Below are 15,494 nucleotides of genomic sequence, written 5' to 3'. Positions count from 1 at the left end.
AAATGGAACCTCACAGGTTTCATCAAAACATTTTTAGTAAGGCAATACTGCCTCTACTCAGCAAAGTTGTGTGAATTAAAACTGTCCAGTTTTACACATTACTACCCACAGGTTTGGTAATTATCCAGATGTGACATCAGTAACATGCATCTCCTCTCACGACAAACAATTACTCTACTGCTTCTTCTAATGTACATTACAGGGACAGGCAGATACGAGGTCAGTATATGTCTTAATCCATTACAGTAACAGTGCAAACACTTCCCTTTACAAGGAGACTGAACAGATGGAAAAAAAAGTGGGGTTGCCACCTGTTCTGATTGCTGCGGGATATTTCTGTCACCCAGCCATGTTGCCTCCCACACAGTGTGTCACTGGGGTGTATATTGTCCTAATTTCACCACTGGCCAACACATTTACTTTTACTAAAGTCAGTGCTTCTAAGTTAGCCAGCCTGCAAATGCCAGTGTTACCTTTTGTCCCCTCAATTTCCATGTTTGGATGTGGAGTCTGACATCAGGTGTAAGGATAACATGCACTTAAATGCTGGAGCTACTGAGAAGGATTTTGTAGGGTGCTAGGCCAGTATCTGATATACTAACATGCTAGACTTAGATTTCACAGCCATGAAAGAGAGTGAGATGTACAGCCTGTAGGAGCTCATTTCATTCTCACAACAAGGTATTCCAGCTGGAAGAGTTTGGACACCCAGCTGACACTCCCCTGGTCCGACAGGTTTCCAAGCTGAGCAGTAATGAATTAAATTTTGAGACAGTGTGCGACAAGAAAGACAAAAATGGAAAATGGTTATGAGAAAGTGAATCAGTGAGGATGCCGGAACTCCCATACTAATCAACTGTATAGCAAATGAAGGAACATAAGGAAAAGCTGTATGAAATCCCCATCTGTTTATCTCAGGACCACAATGAAACATGCCAGCAAGGTACTATTAAAAATGTAAAGCAGAATACAAGCTTAAGGTTACTACAGATAACAAAGGAAAAGTACAGTTGTGTACACTTACCATAAATGTAGATGTTCGAGTGTATTCACTGTTGCAGTCATTACATTTGGGTTATCTGCCTGCAGGTAGTCCTTGGTCGGACTGATTAATGAAGTCTTGGGTCCTGCGTCGGTTGCTGTCCCTTCTTCCATGACGTCAGGTCGTCAGGGGTATAAAACATGCAGCAGACGCCATTAAATCAGTTTTTCTTGCCCCAGATGTCAGGAGCCCCACTAATGGGAAGCAATTAAATATAAAATTACAATGATATACCTCCAACAAAAAAGCAAATACACCAAAAAGGCTTTTAAGCATAGTAAAGGAAAGTAGAGGTATAGCCAAAAGAAATTAGGGGGCTGGAGGGAGGGTAACCAGGACTGCAACAGTGAATACACTCGAACATCTACATTTATGGTAAGTGTACACAACTGTACTATGTTCTTCGTGTTTCACTGTTACAGTCATTACATTTGGGTAGATTCCCAAAGCTATGGTTGGGAGGAGGAATTTAGATAGCATTAGGACCAGCTATAAGGCCCTGCAAGACTGCAGTGGAAAAGTCAGCTCTGGATTTAGAGAAAATTGGCAAATGATAATGCTTGGTCAAAGTATGTACAGAACCCCAGGTAGCAGCTTCTAGGATGTCCCTGGTAAGGACGCCTCTGAGAAAGGCTGCAGAGGTAGAAGCAGCCCTGGTGGAGTGAGGTTTGATCCCCTGGGGGATAGGTTTTCCATGGTGCTTATAGCAGAAATGAATGCAATGGCCTATCCATTTAGAAATTGTTTGCTTTGAAATAGCCTTCTGCTCTGCCCCTGCAGCAAATGCCACCAGCAGTTGTTCAGACTTCCTTTGAGGTTTAGTCCTGACCAAGTAGAATCTAAGCTGTCTGTGCACATCTAAGGAATGCAGTATCAATTCCCCTTTGTTCTGTGGATTGGAAAAGAAGGTTGTCAAATGAATGGACACCACCTTGGGCATGAAGGATGGATTGGGTTCTGAGGGACACCCTGTCCGCATGAAAGATGATGAAAGGCTCCACTGCTATAAGGGCCTGTAATTCAGATACCCTTCTAGCTGAAGTGATTGCTAAAAGAAAAGCTGTTTTCCAAGAAAGAAATTTTAAGTCTGCAGTAGCAGCTGCCTCGAAAGGAGGTAGCGTGAGTTTCTCCAAAACAAAGTTAAGGTCCCAGGCTGGGGGTGCAGCTCTCTTGGGTGGTCTTAAATTTTTGGCCCCTCTGAAGAACTGCTTGAACAGTGGATGAGAGAAGAGGGGAGGTTCTGTGTTATAATGAGCTGAAATAGCTAAGGCATGGATTTTAATGGAGGAAAAAGACAAGCCCTTGTGAAGCATCTCAGTTAAGTATTGTAAAATCCGAGGTAAATTGGGCGCTGCTGTGCTCATCCCTTGAGACTGGTTCCAGGCGCAGAATCTTTTCCATTTTTCAGCATAAGATTTTCTAGTACTAGGACTCCTTGCCTCTAAAATGATAACCATCACAGGTTTACTGAGGGACGGTAAAGGAGAGATTATGTAATTAGCCAGGCTGCAAAATTCAGTGTTAGAAGCAGAGGGTGCAGAATCTGGTTCTCCTGCTGAGACAACAGTGAAGGAGTCTGAGGCAGGTGCCATGGGGGTAACCATGACACATTGCGCAGCAGGGCGTACCAGTGTTAGCGTGGCCAGTCTGGAGCAATCAAAATCATCCTTGGTTTGTCCTGTTTGATTTTAGTAGTACTTTGGAGAGCAGAGGCAGAGGGGGGACAGAGCATCCACTTTCCAGGCTTGTTTGTGGGGAGTCCTTGTGCAAAATTTGTCCAATTGGTAGTTCTGGGGAGAGGCAAAAGTACAGTTTTGTACCTACCACAAATGTAGATGTTCGAGTGTTCACCCTGCTGCAGTCATCACACTTGGGTTATCTTGCCATCAGGCGGTCCCGCAGTCGGCCTGAGTTCCAAAGTCTTGGTCCGGCGTCGGTTGCTGTCGCTTCTTCCCTGACGTCAGTGCGCCAGGGGTATATAAGAGGCATCCAACGCCCCCAACAGGTAGGCTATATATATATATATATATATATATATATATATATATATATATATATATATATATATAAATAAAACAATACCTTCAGGCACAAGCAAATACACCACAGAGGTTGTATAGGATAGAGTGGCATAGATAAGTTCAGCTAGTTCAGAGGGGATGGCGGGAGGGTAACCTGGACTGCAGCAGGGTGAACACTCGAACATCTACATTTATGGTAGGTACAAAAGTGTACTATGTTCATCGTGTTACCCTGCTGCAGTCATCACACTTGGGTTGAATCCCAAAGCTAAGGGTGGGTGGTGGAGTTAAACAGGGTTAGAAGAGGCTAGTAGGCCCTGCAAAACTGCAGTGGCAAAACCAGCTCTAGTCTTAGAATAAAGGTGATAGTGTTTGGTGAAGGTGTGCAATGAACTCCAAGTTGCAGCTTCCAGAATATCCTTGGTTGGCACTCCCCTGAGAAAGGCTGCTGATGTAGCTGTAGCCCTGGTGGAGTGGGACCTAATGTTAGCAGGCACCGGTTTCCCATGATGCGTGTAGCAGAAAAGTATGCAATGCCCTATCCATTTAGAAATGGTCTGTTTTGAGATAGCTTTTCCTTATGATCCTGCAGCATAGGCTACAAAGAGCTGTTCAGATTTTCTGAAAGCCTTAGTTTTATCCAAGTAGTAACGTAATTGCCTGTGAATGTCCAAAGAGTGCAGGAGTCTTTCTCCTTTGTTCTGGGGATTTGGGAAAAAGGTGGGATAATTAATGGTTTGGTTTAGGGCCACACTGGATATCACCTTTGGCATAAAGGAAGGGTTAGTTCGTAGAGAGACTCTGTCTTGACGAAAAATGAGGAAAGGCTCCACTGCCATTAGTGCCTGTAGCTCTGAGACTCTTCTAGCTGAGGTTATTGCTAGTAGCAGGGCAGTTTGCCATGAAAGAAATTTTAAATCAGCTGAAAACGCTGATTCAAAGGGCGGCAGTGTAAGCTTTTCCAGAACAAAGTTGAGATCCGAAGTAGGTGTTGGTGCTCTCCTGGGCGGTCTTATGTTCTTAGCCCCTCTGAGGTACTGTCTTAGGAGTGGATGTGAGAATAAAGGAGGATCTGTGTTGTAATGAGATGAAATTGCTGAGGCGTGGATCTTAATAGATGAAAAGGAAAGTCCTTTGTGCAACATCTCAGTTAAATATTGTAGAATCTGAGGAATGTTTGGATCAAAGGGATTTTGGCCTTTAGCCTGGTTCCAGGCGCAAAATCCTTTCCATTTGTCTGAATAGGTTTTCCTGGTACTGGGCCTCCTGGCCTCCAGAATGACATCCATAACAGCTTTGGATAGAGGAGTTGGCTGGTTGTTTAGGTAATTTGCCATGCAGCCAGGTTTAAAGTCTTGAGCTGACTGTGTAGAATCTGATTGTCTCGCTGGGTGAGCAGGTGAGGAATTTGTGGTAAAATCCATGGTGGGCCGTGGTCCATGTTCCTTAGAATTGGATACCAATGCTGGCGTGGCCAGTCTGGTGCAATGAGTATCATTTGTGGCCTCTCTAATCTGACTTTCAGCAGTACCTTTGCTAGAAGAGGCAGTGGAGGAAAGGCATACACTGCTAATGTTTTCCAACTGAATGAGAGGGCGTCCACTTTCCAAGCTTGTGGATGGAATGTCCTTGTGCAAAATTTTTGAAGTTGGTAGTTTTGGGGGCTGGCAAACAGATCTATGTGTGGGCGTCCCCATTTTTGAGCTATCATTGCAAATACTTGTGGATCTAGTTTCCACTCGTGTGGATCCATGATGTTACTGCTTAGGTCGTCTGCCAAAGTGTTTTTCTTTCCTGGCAGGAATTGTGCTTGTAATTGAACCTGGTAAGACAGTGCTGTGTTCCACAAGGTCATTGCTTGCCTGCATAGAGGGTAGGAATGTGTGCCCCCTTGCTTGTTTATGTACCACATTACTGTGGTGTTGTCCGTCTTTATTATTAGTTGTGCTGGGTGTAAGAGGTCCTTGAAAGCTGTTAGGGCATTCTGTACTGCTAGCATTTCTTTTTGATTGATATGCAGATGCCTTTGATCTGTAGTCCATTTGCCCTGAATGCACTGTCCTGCCATGTGTGCTCCTCAAGCATAGTCCGATGCATCTGTTGTCATAGTTTGCCTGGCTGTGGGTAAGGTGAAAGGCTGACCCTTGTTGAGGTGACATGCCTGTGCCCACCATAGAAACTCCTGTTGAAGGCAGGGAATGAGTGGTATCATTGTTTCCAAGCTGTGGCTGTGCTGAGTCCATACGCTTTTCAGGTACCATTGTAATTTCCTCATATGCAGCTTTGCAAATGGTATTAGTAGTATGCAAGATGCCATGAATCCCAAGGCCTGCAGAATTTTTCTTGAAGGGAGTTGGGTCTTTGTTGCCATTATTTTGAAATATTGAGTCAGCTGTTGTTGCTTGTCTGGCATGAGATAAGCCATCTGGGCCGTTGTATTCAAGCTGGCACTCAGGAATATTATGTTTTGTGAGGGCACTAGTTTTGATTTCTTTTCGTTTACTGTGTACCCTAGGCAACTTAGAAGGTGTTTGACAAATCCCAGATGTTTTAAAAGAATGTCCTTGCTTTCTGCTTGAATAAGGCAGTCATCCAGGTATGGGTATATCTGAATTCCTCTTTGTCTGCAGTATGCAATTACTGGTGCCAGGCATTTTGTGAAGACCCTGGGCGCAGTAGATAAGCCAAAGGGCAGTGCAGAGAATTGATAGTGTGTTGAACCTGCAATGAAGCGGAAGTATCTTCTGCAATTTTGTCTGATAGGGACATGCAGGTATGCCTCCTTGAGGTCCAACGTTACTAGCCAAGCATTCTTGCCCAGCATGGGAAGAAGCTGCTGTAGTGTTAGCATCTTGAATTTTGGTACTTGCAGATAGGTGTTCAGAATTGAAAGATCCAGAATGGGTCTCCATGCTTTGTCTTTTCCTGGGACTAGAAAGAGTCTTGAGTAAAATCCTTGTCCTTGCTCCTGTGTAGGTACCTGTTGAATGGCTCTCACGTCCATGATAGCTGTAATTTGTTTTTGTGCCTCTGCCCATTGAGTTGGTGGCAGGTTTGGCATTCCTTTTTTCCTTGGCAAGGTATGAAAGTAGAATCTGTATCCTTGTGAGACAATGTTTAGGACCCATTTGTCTTTTGTGATGATGTGCCAGTTGTCTGCAAAAAAAATGCTAATTTTCCTCCCAAGGGAGCTGCCAGGAGAGATTTGCTTGGTAGTTTGAGCTAGCTTGGGGCCTGTCTTCCCCTCCTTTCTGGGTAGCAGTACCCCATTGGCGAGGTTTGTAAGGGCCTTGTGACTGACATCTGCCCCTTGGGCGTCTGTATTTGCCCCTCTGTGATCTGTCAGACGCTGGAAAGGACCAGTTTTTTGTTGGCCAATTTCTGCTGAAAAGAGGGGGTTGTACCTGTAAGAAATCCTTGACCGTCTGCATAGACTTTGCCTTATCCTCCATTTTCTTTAAGACCTCTTCTGCTTTGACACCAAATAATACATCCTGCTGTAAAGGTGCATCCAATAATTTTGCTTTAACATGATCAGGCAGGGTTTGTTCTTTTAACCAAGCATGTCTACGTATGACAGACCCAGTAACAGCTGCTCTACAGGAAGCTTCCAATGAATCAAATCCACATTGTAAAGTATGTTTGCCCACCTGTTCAGCTGCATGCAACAGATCCTGCATTTCCTTGAATTCAGACTGTTCTTTATGTGTGCTCATTTTTTGCTTTAATTGAGACATTAGAAATTGCTGATATTTCAGCATGTGAAACTGACAATTTAATGCTCTCATAGCCAGAGTTGCTGAGGTGTATATCTTCTTTCCCCATCTATCTAGGGCTCTGGAATCCCTTTCAGAGGGCACAGGATTTTTAGCCATAGAAGCTTTAGCCCCCTTGGGACCTTGGGAAATTGTTTCTGGGTCAGCCACAGGGCTTTTATAAAGGAATTTGTGAGAGTCAAGCACTCTGTAGTATCTGTCTGGTTTGGCTGGAGCAGGAGGTAGAGAGTCTGGATTTAGACTAGACTCCAAGTAAACATCATCCACAATATCTAAAACTGGAGGGATAGCAAGTGGTCTGTGCTGGGGTAGTAAAAGGAACTCTCGGAGCCTTTTCTTAGAATCAGAGTAGTCCTGGCCTTCCCAGTGGAAATGTTCCCTCATGGTATGTAAAGTTTCCCCAAAGGAGTAGTCTTCAGGGGGAGATGCTGAGGGGATAGAGTCTAAAGCATCAGAGTCTTCATAAGTGGGAAAAGTGTAATCCTGTTCCTCAGAAGAATCTGAGGAAATTGAAACCTGGTCAGAGGAAGCATAATCCTCCTCTTGTCTTGGTCTTTTATCTGGAGGGGGATGGGAACCCCTGATTAGGGTAATCAAATCTTCAGCCATCTTAAGCATTTGTTTCTTAGGCATGGGGCCTTGAACTGTAGACTGATGTACAGCCTTTTTTGGTTTTAATGGAGTTTTAAGCTTAGCATAAGACTTAATGGTGAGTGTAGTCGGTCTGAAGACACCTTCTGCAACCGAAGGTGTTTCCACTGCACCGGGGTCTCCTTCTGCTCCGGTGTCGGAAGGGCCTAATGAAGATGGCTGCGTCGGCCTAGTACACTCCGCTTGAGAATCCGCAGCTGTCTGGGGTTCCAATTCTGCGGTCGTCAGGGACTGCGTAGGCGCCTCACTGAAAACCGGAGAACCGGCAACAGGCCCAGCAGAGGCCTCGGAGTCTGGCTTGCTCCTAGGCTGCCTGTCCTTATCCTTGCGTTTTTTATGCATGCCAGTCGTCGGCTGCTCCGACGGAATGATATAATTAAATTTCCTACCAAAGTAATGTCGTGCGAAGTCAAAACAGCGTTTGATAGTTCGTTTATTAAACCTAGCACAAAACCGACAACCTGTGACGTCGTGGTCTGGGCCTAGGCAAGGAATACAATAAGAATGGAAGTCCTTATGAGGTATTTGCTTCCCACAAGAAATGCAATTATTAACTTCTTCTGACATTGGACTGAGGTAAGAAAAGGTTCCCCAACGGGGTACTTAGCTTTACTGAAGACTTCAGACTGAAATTCGATTCGAAAATCTCAGGTGTCGGCCGACTGGCACTTGCGAACTGCTTCTGCTTCGGGCACCGCGCGGCAAGAAAGACTGAAGAAAATGGTGTCGGATGCCTCTTATATACCCCTGGTGCACTGACGTCAGGGAAGAAGCGACAGCAACCGACGCCGGACCAAGACTTTGGAACTCAGGCCGACTGCGGGACCGCCTGACGGCAGGATAACCCAAGTGTGATGACTGCAGCAGGGTAACACGATGAACATCAGGTATATATCTGGGCTCCACCATTTGTTTCTCAACATGTTGGAAATCCTTGGCTCCAGTTTCCACTCGTGTGGGTCCATGACATTTATGCTTAGTCCATCTGCCATTGTATTTAATTTTCCTGGCTGGAACTGAGCTTGTAGGTGCACATGGGAGCTCAAGGCTGTGTTCCACAATGCCATGGCGGGTGTGCAGAGGGGGTAAGAATGTGTACCCCCCCTTACTAGTTTATGTACCACATAACAGTGGTGTTGTCCGTCTTTACCATTAGTTGTCCTGGAAGAATGTGGTCCTTGAAGGCTGTCGGAGCATTGTGTACAGCTAACATTTCTTTTTGATTGATATGCAGGTGCATTTGATTTGGGTTCCATTTGCCCTGAATGCACTTCCCGTCCAGCTGAGCCCCCCATGCATAGTCTGATGCATCTATTGCTAGGGTTCGGGCGGCACAGGGTGGTGTGAAAGGTAGTCCCTTGTTTTGGTGGCAGGCCTCTGCCCACCAAAGGAACTCTAGGCGTACGCAAGGTATGATAAGAATCATTGCTTCAGGCGCCTGAGAATGTTGACACCATAGGCTTTTTAGATACCACTGTAGTTTCCTCATATGCAGTCTTGCATATGGAATTAGAAAAATGCAGGAGGTCATGAACCCCAAGGCTTGCAGTATTTGTCTTGCAGATAGCAGGGTTTTTGTGGCCACTTGTTTGAAGTAGGTTGTCAAATGAATTTGTTTCTCTGGCGTGAGGTAAGCCATCTGGGAAGTTGTACTCAAGCTTGCTCCTAGGAATATAATTTGTTGACAAGGTACCAGCTGTGATTTCTATTCGTTTATGGTGTAACCCCAGACAAGTTAGAACCCTTTGTACAAAGGCCAGATGATTCAAAAGTATGTCCTGGCTTTCTGCCTGAATTAGACAATCATCCAGGTATGGGTATATTTGAATATTTCTTTGTCTGCAAAATGCAATAATTGGAGCTATGCACTTTGTGAATACCCTGGGAGGAGTAGATAAGCCAAAGGGCAGTGCAGAGAACTGATAGTGCATGTAGCCTGCTTTGAAGCGTAAGTATCCTCTGCAAGATTCCCTGACTGGGATGTGCAGGTATGCTTCTTTTAAATCAAGTGTTGCCAACCAGGCATCTTTCCCTAGCATAGGAAGTAATTGGTGAAGAGTCAGCATCTTGAATTTTGGAATTTCCAAAAAGGTGTTTAGAGTAGACAGGTCCAGGATAGGATGCCATGAATTGTCTTTTCTGGGAACCAGGAAAAATCTCGAGTAGAAACCTTGTCCCTTTTCCTCTACTGGTAGCAGATGAACAGCCCCCATGCTTAACAGAGAAAGCACTTGTTTTTGGGCCTCTGCCCACTGATTTGGGGGAAGGTCTGGCCACCCGCTTGGAGCTGGCAACGTGTGGAAGTGAAATCTGTATCCCTGGGACACTATATTTAAAATCCATTTGTCCTGGGTAATGAGTTCCCAGTTCTCTGCATGAAGAGCAACCTTTCCCCCCAAAAGGGGCAGTCAGTTGATAAGTGCTTGGAAATGTTAAAAGTAAGTCATTGAGACAGTTTGCCATAGGGGGAGTCTTGTTACTCCCAGATTTGGAAGTGGAGGCCCCCCCACTGCTTGGTCCTGTGTGTCTCCTGGGACTGAAACCTGGGGTTTTTGTTGTGTCTGGGTTTGGATTGCAGGTTGCAGAAGTATAAACCTTCTTACCTCATCTATCCAGTGGTCTGCTGTCTCTATCAGAAGGGGTAGGGATTTTTAGCAGTAGAAGCCTTAATGCCCTTGGGCCCCTGTGAAATAGTCTCTGGATCCGCAATAGGATTTTTAAAAAGGAACTTGTGTGACTCAGGGACCCTGTAATACCTGTCAGGTTTTCTGGGAGCAGGAGGCAAGGAATCAGGGGCCAAACTAGATTCCAAAAAAGCATAATTAACAATGTCTAGTACAGGAGGAACAGCTAAAGGCCTATGCTGAGGTAGGAGTAAGAAATCCCTAAGCCTCTTTTTTGAATCAGAAAAATCCTGGCTTTCCCAGTGGAAATGCTCCCTTAAAGTATGCAAGGTTTCACCAAGAGAAAAATCCTCTGGAGGGGAAGCAGATCGAATGCAGTCCTCTGTGTCAGAATCCTCAAAAGTAGATAAGGGCAAATCCAGATCATCAAAAGAATCAGAAAAAACAGAATCCTGGTCAGAAGATTCACAAACAACTTCAGTCCTAGGCCTCTTAAAAAGGGGAGGTTGGCTACCCTGGATTAGAGTTATTAGATCTTCAGCCATTCTTATCATTTGTTTTTTAGGCATAGAGGCCTGAACATGTGGCCTGGGCGTCGGTTTTTTAGGCATGGTTTGAGATTTAGGCCTAAGTGAAGAAGGAGGCGTCGATTTAATATGCAAGTCCATAGGCCTGAATATACCTTCAGAAGCCGGTGCCTGCACAACGGCTCTGGACCCATCCAAGGTAGAGATATCCGCGGGTTCCATAGTTGAAGCATCTCGCGGCTTACCGGACTCCGAATGGGTCTCAGTAGAGGCCTGCAAATCAGAAGTAGTGGGTATCCGGGGCTGCAAAAGTGCCTCACTGAGTACTGGCGAACTGGAGACTGGCTTAGGAGAAGCGTCGTCAGCAGTTTTGGACCTCAGTGGCCTGTCTTTGTCTTTATCGTTGCGTTTTTTTCAGAATTCCGGTAGTCAGATGGCTAACTGATGACATTTCAGGATAATTAAACTGAGAACCGAAATATTTAGAGGCGAAAATATACTGACGACGGATACTGCGTTGATTAAATAAAGCACAAAACCGGCAGCAAGGTACATCGTGGTCAGGGCCTAGGCAAGGAATACAGTACAAATGAAAATCTTTATGAGGTATTTGCTTTCCACAAGTAATGCAATTATTAACTTTTACTGACATCGGTAAGGAGCAAGAAAAAGTTCCCCAATGGGGTACTTAGCTTTAGTTGAAGACTTCGGTTCTGAAACTCGAAAACGAAAATTTCAGGAGTCGGCCGACTGGCACTTGCGAACTGCTTCTGCTTCGGGCACCGCAGGGCAAGAAAGACTGATGTAATGGCGTCAGCTGCATGTTTTATTCCCCTGACGACCTGACGTCATGGAAGAAGGGACAGCAACTGACGCAGGACCCAAGACTTTGTTAATCAGGCCGACTGAGGGCTACCTGCAAGCAGATAACCTGAATGTAATGACTGCAACAGTGAAACAAGAAGAACATCTACAAATCTTTCTTCAACTTTGTGAAGAAATTAAGGAATAATGTTAACAATGCAATGAGCTCTTAGCTGACAATATAACGCACTGCAATCCCAGTGATGCAGCCGATATCATAGCAGACAAAATTTGTGCTAACTTTATTCTAAATACCCACATTATTGCCACAGTATCCCTTTAAGTTTTAGTTTCCCCTGAAATAACCTTGTAACAAGTCTTAGAATACCTCTCAAAGGCTAAAAATACTACTTCCATGAGACCAGACAAAATATACCAGGCTGCATTCTTATCAGTGTCAAGTGTGCACTATCTGAGCTTCTGCTTAATCTGCTCAAAGTTAGCACATCCACAGGGTTGCACCTGAGGCCTAGAAAACAAATACTATGATTCAGGGCGGCCTTTCTACAGACACATGTAATTATAGGCCCAACAGCTTTACAACAAGACAAGTAAGCATATCATAGAAGAACTCATTTCTCAAAATCAAAGTAAACTTTACTGCCATTCAGATCAACAAATGCAATGTAACTGGATGAAATTTCATTGTTTCAGGCTCATGTGCATTGAAAAACAGTTTTCAAAAGAATGTGAAGGAAGCATATAATGGAAGAAGTTCTAGACAGTACAGATATTCTGCAAACATAGGCAATTTAACTGATCTAGATCCCAGTTGGTCTTGTTTTGTGAAGGGCAGGTCCCGTCTACTGAACCTAGTAAGTTACTAGTGAAAAGGTTTTTGATGCTGATGAAAGTGGCCAGTGTATGCTGCTTATCCTTTCCACATGATTCCCCATGCTGGTATTACTAAAAAAATAACATACTCTTATCAGCTGGATCATAAACTAGCTGTCCAAATGGTCCAAGTTGTGAAAGTCACTGGTACCCTCTCAATGTAAAATTGTAACTAGCGGGGTACCACAGGGATCAGTGCTGGCACTCTCCTGTTTGGCATTTGCTTTTGCAGATATTCAATCCAATATCCCAGAAGTGTGGTTGACCAAGTGTGCAGATGGCTGCAAGCTGGGCACTGTTATCCACATATCCACTGATACTAAAAAGATCCAGCAAGGGCTGGAATATCAATATACCTGGTGTACTCAAAATGTCTCAAGCTAAACGCAAAAAGTACACTATAATGGCACTCATCAAAGAAACGGCTGTTCTCAAAATACAAGTTAGAAATGTTATCCCTCTTTGAATAGAAACTGTCATAACAGACCTGAGCACTTATGTGAACAACTCTCTCTTACTTGGTCATCATCTTTCCACCATATTAACAAAATCCTCTCTGTCCCAATTAATATCCAAATGAATATTTTCAAGACCTAACAAACTGTGGCAGGGCTAGCCACTCGGTGGTATAAACCTTGCCTCTAGATGATTGTTACTGTTGAAGTGACAACCTGACGCCATGTGCAAAAATGGAAAAAGGGGTTGAGGGTGGATGGATGGATCTTCAAGATCTAAATGAAGTCAACCCAACACAGTAGTCATCCCTTATCAGACCTATCATTAAATACAATGCTCCCTTTGGTACATATAAATCCATGCATATTAGTCAGCTGGAAAGGGCTCAAAGACACTTAACCAAGAAAATTAAGGGCCTTGACCTCTTCAACCATCCCAAAATACAAGTATGACTCTTTTCATACTCAGCAGCCTACAGGCTTGCTTAGTGGTAAACCCATAGCCTACTTTTCGAGCCATGAAAGACCCAATCATATTTGACTTGCTACTTTGTTGCAAAACCAGAGAATCTACAAAATACTTGCACTAGAAACCTAAATTTATATCAACCAATAAACAAGACTAAATAGACAGATGGGTACCTAACTCAACATATTCCCAGTCTAATGAATAAATTACAAAATACTACTATGACTTCCTTTAATGCTAGTTTTGGTGACAGGATGTGTAGTTACAATTTATAGCAGGGTTATTACATACAGCCGTACTCAGTTTGGGCGGTGAGCACTATTAAGTGCATCTTTTAAACCTTTTTCTCTGTCTCTCTCTCTCTCACACACCTTTATCCGTTTTTCATCCTTCTTATCCCCTTCATTTACTGCTCATCATTCACACTACCCTCCCTCTCTCTTCTCTCTGCATCTCTCTCACTTCTGTCCTTTCTACTCTACTTCTCTCTCCGTGCCTCTGTCACCATTTCTATGTTCTCCCTATGGTATCCTTTCCTGCAACTATTCTCACTTGCCCCTTCTAAGGTCTTCGTACCTCTCTATATAATGATATGCTGCTATCCTTGTAGCATAAATCTCTGTCACTATGACCTCACCTTATCCAAAATGACCTGTTATGCATAATTCCATTTTCCATCCATGTTTTGATTTTGCAAACTGCTTCTTAAACTAAATGTTGCAGCATATCTTTACATCTGTAAACATGAATATGTTTTACAGTGCATCCCTGAATCTGTAAACGTGTTTTGTTCATTTCTTCTGCAATACTTTTCACCTGGGCTGTACCTGAAAATAGCCCACTGAGATCAGTGCATTGCCCCGGTAATCAAATATAAACAAATAAATAAAGCTTATCTGCTTAAAGGTGTATAAGGCTAAGCATCTTACACCACCCGTAATTGTGTATCTAGTACTTTTCCTACGTTCCTAAAAGATCTAGACATCCCATAAGAATGGCAGAAAGCAGTAGGAAACAGGAATTGGAAAACAAAAGTTAGGAGACATGGTGACAGCAGTCTCGCTGCCTAGACTGAATGGGAGGACACAGCTTACAGATGTGTCCTTTGGAGTGTATTGCTGTGGTGGTGGATGGATGGGAATGAAAAGAAACAACTGGAAAAGTCCATTTAAACAGATCAAAACCTTCCATGACTTTTACCCTAACTCAGACCTGGCGTTTTCCTTTCATAAGAACAGATTTTTTTCTAGGGTTTGAATACAAATGAATTTAAAGGGAAGTGGGTGGTATTTCTGGGGAGCTCATCAACAACCAGAAAATGCATCCACATATCAAAAGACATACCCCCACCCCCACTTCTGGAGTATTTTTCTCCTTTTGAATGGGAGACGACAATACTGGACAAGAAAACAAGGTTAATGAAAATGTAAAAGTGATAAATAACTAAAAGTGTGTGACACATCCAAGGGAACTGCAATATAGTAAGAATGCCTGTAACCTGTCATTATAAATGCCTTGTTACAAAGTTCAGGGCATCTCTATGGTAGTGCCTTAAAGATGAACATCCGTTTTCTTGGAAACGGAAACATTCCAGCAATGTAAATAGTCACGTTACATGATTTACCTGGGGTGGGAGGGTTTTGACTTTGGTTTGTATCTATAACCAAGTTATGTACAAAATGCCTCTGTTTGTAAGAGTGAGGTAGCTGTATGGAGGGGACCAGATTAAGAAAATGTAAAGTTAATGTATGTAATGCAGCTTCAGCAGTCTTGTCTTTAGGTTTTGATTGGCCTTCTAGTCCAGTAAAGCTTACAAGAGTGCTGACAATCTTAGGATCATTCAAACCACACATCTCTCTACTGAGGAGCACCAGGTCCTTTTTGCTAACCTCCAACTCAACAAAAAAAAGGTCTAAGAGTGGAAGCTGCCTAATTCATTTATTTCCTCCAAAGCAACTGTTCTACATTCTTGGTCATACCCATTATGATACCACATGCCTCCCCATTTCCCAATTTGTGCATCTGAAAAAGTAGCAAACCTATAAACAAGGTGGGGAATAAGTCTGGCTTTCACACAAACTGCCTACAAAAAATGCTTGCTTCTTGAGTTACATGTAATCTTAAATGTATCGGGGCCTTGACCAATAAGCAGCTCAGAAGACTTGGAAGAAGTCTCAGCAGTACAGACTGTACAACTATCAGCCACACCTGGATTACAGTTGCTCATCCGG

At 43.7% G+C, this 15,494-nt stretch overlaps 1 protein-coding gene across 2 annotated transcripts in view; it reads right to left on the bottom strand.

The window, feature by feature from the left end:
- Positions 1 to 15,494, bottom strand: part of FMR1 (FMRP translational regulator 1) — a 2,052,104-nt gene that overhangs the window by 1,335,052 nt on the left and 701,558 nt on the right. The window lies entirely within an intron of this gene.

This window comes from Protopterus annectens, chromosome 15.part0 (assembly GCF_019279795.1).
Source record: "Protopterus annectens isolate FY-2018-M chromosome 15.part0, PAN1.0, whole genome shotgun sequence".
Classification (NCBI taxonomy): domain Eukaryota; kingdom Metazoa; phylum Chordata; order Ceratodontiformes; family Protopteridae; genus Protopterus; species Protopterus annectens.
Note: the sequence above shows the minus strand (reverse complement) of the source record. Positions and strands in the feature narration are given on the sequence as shown.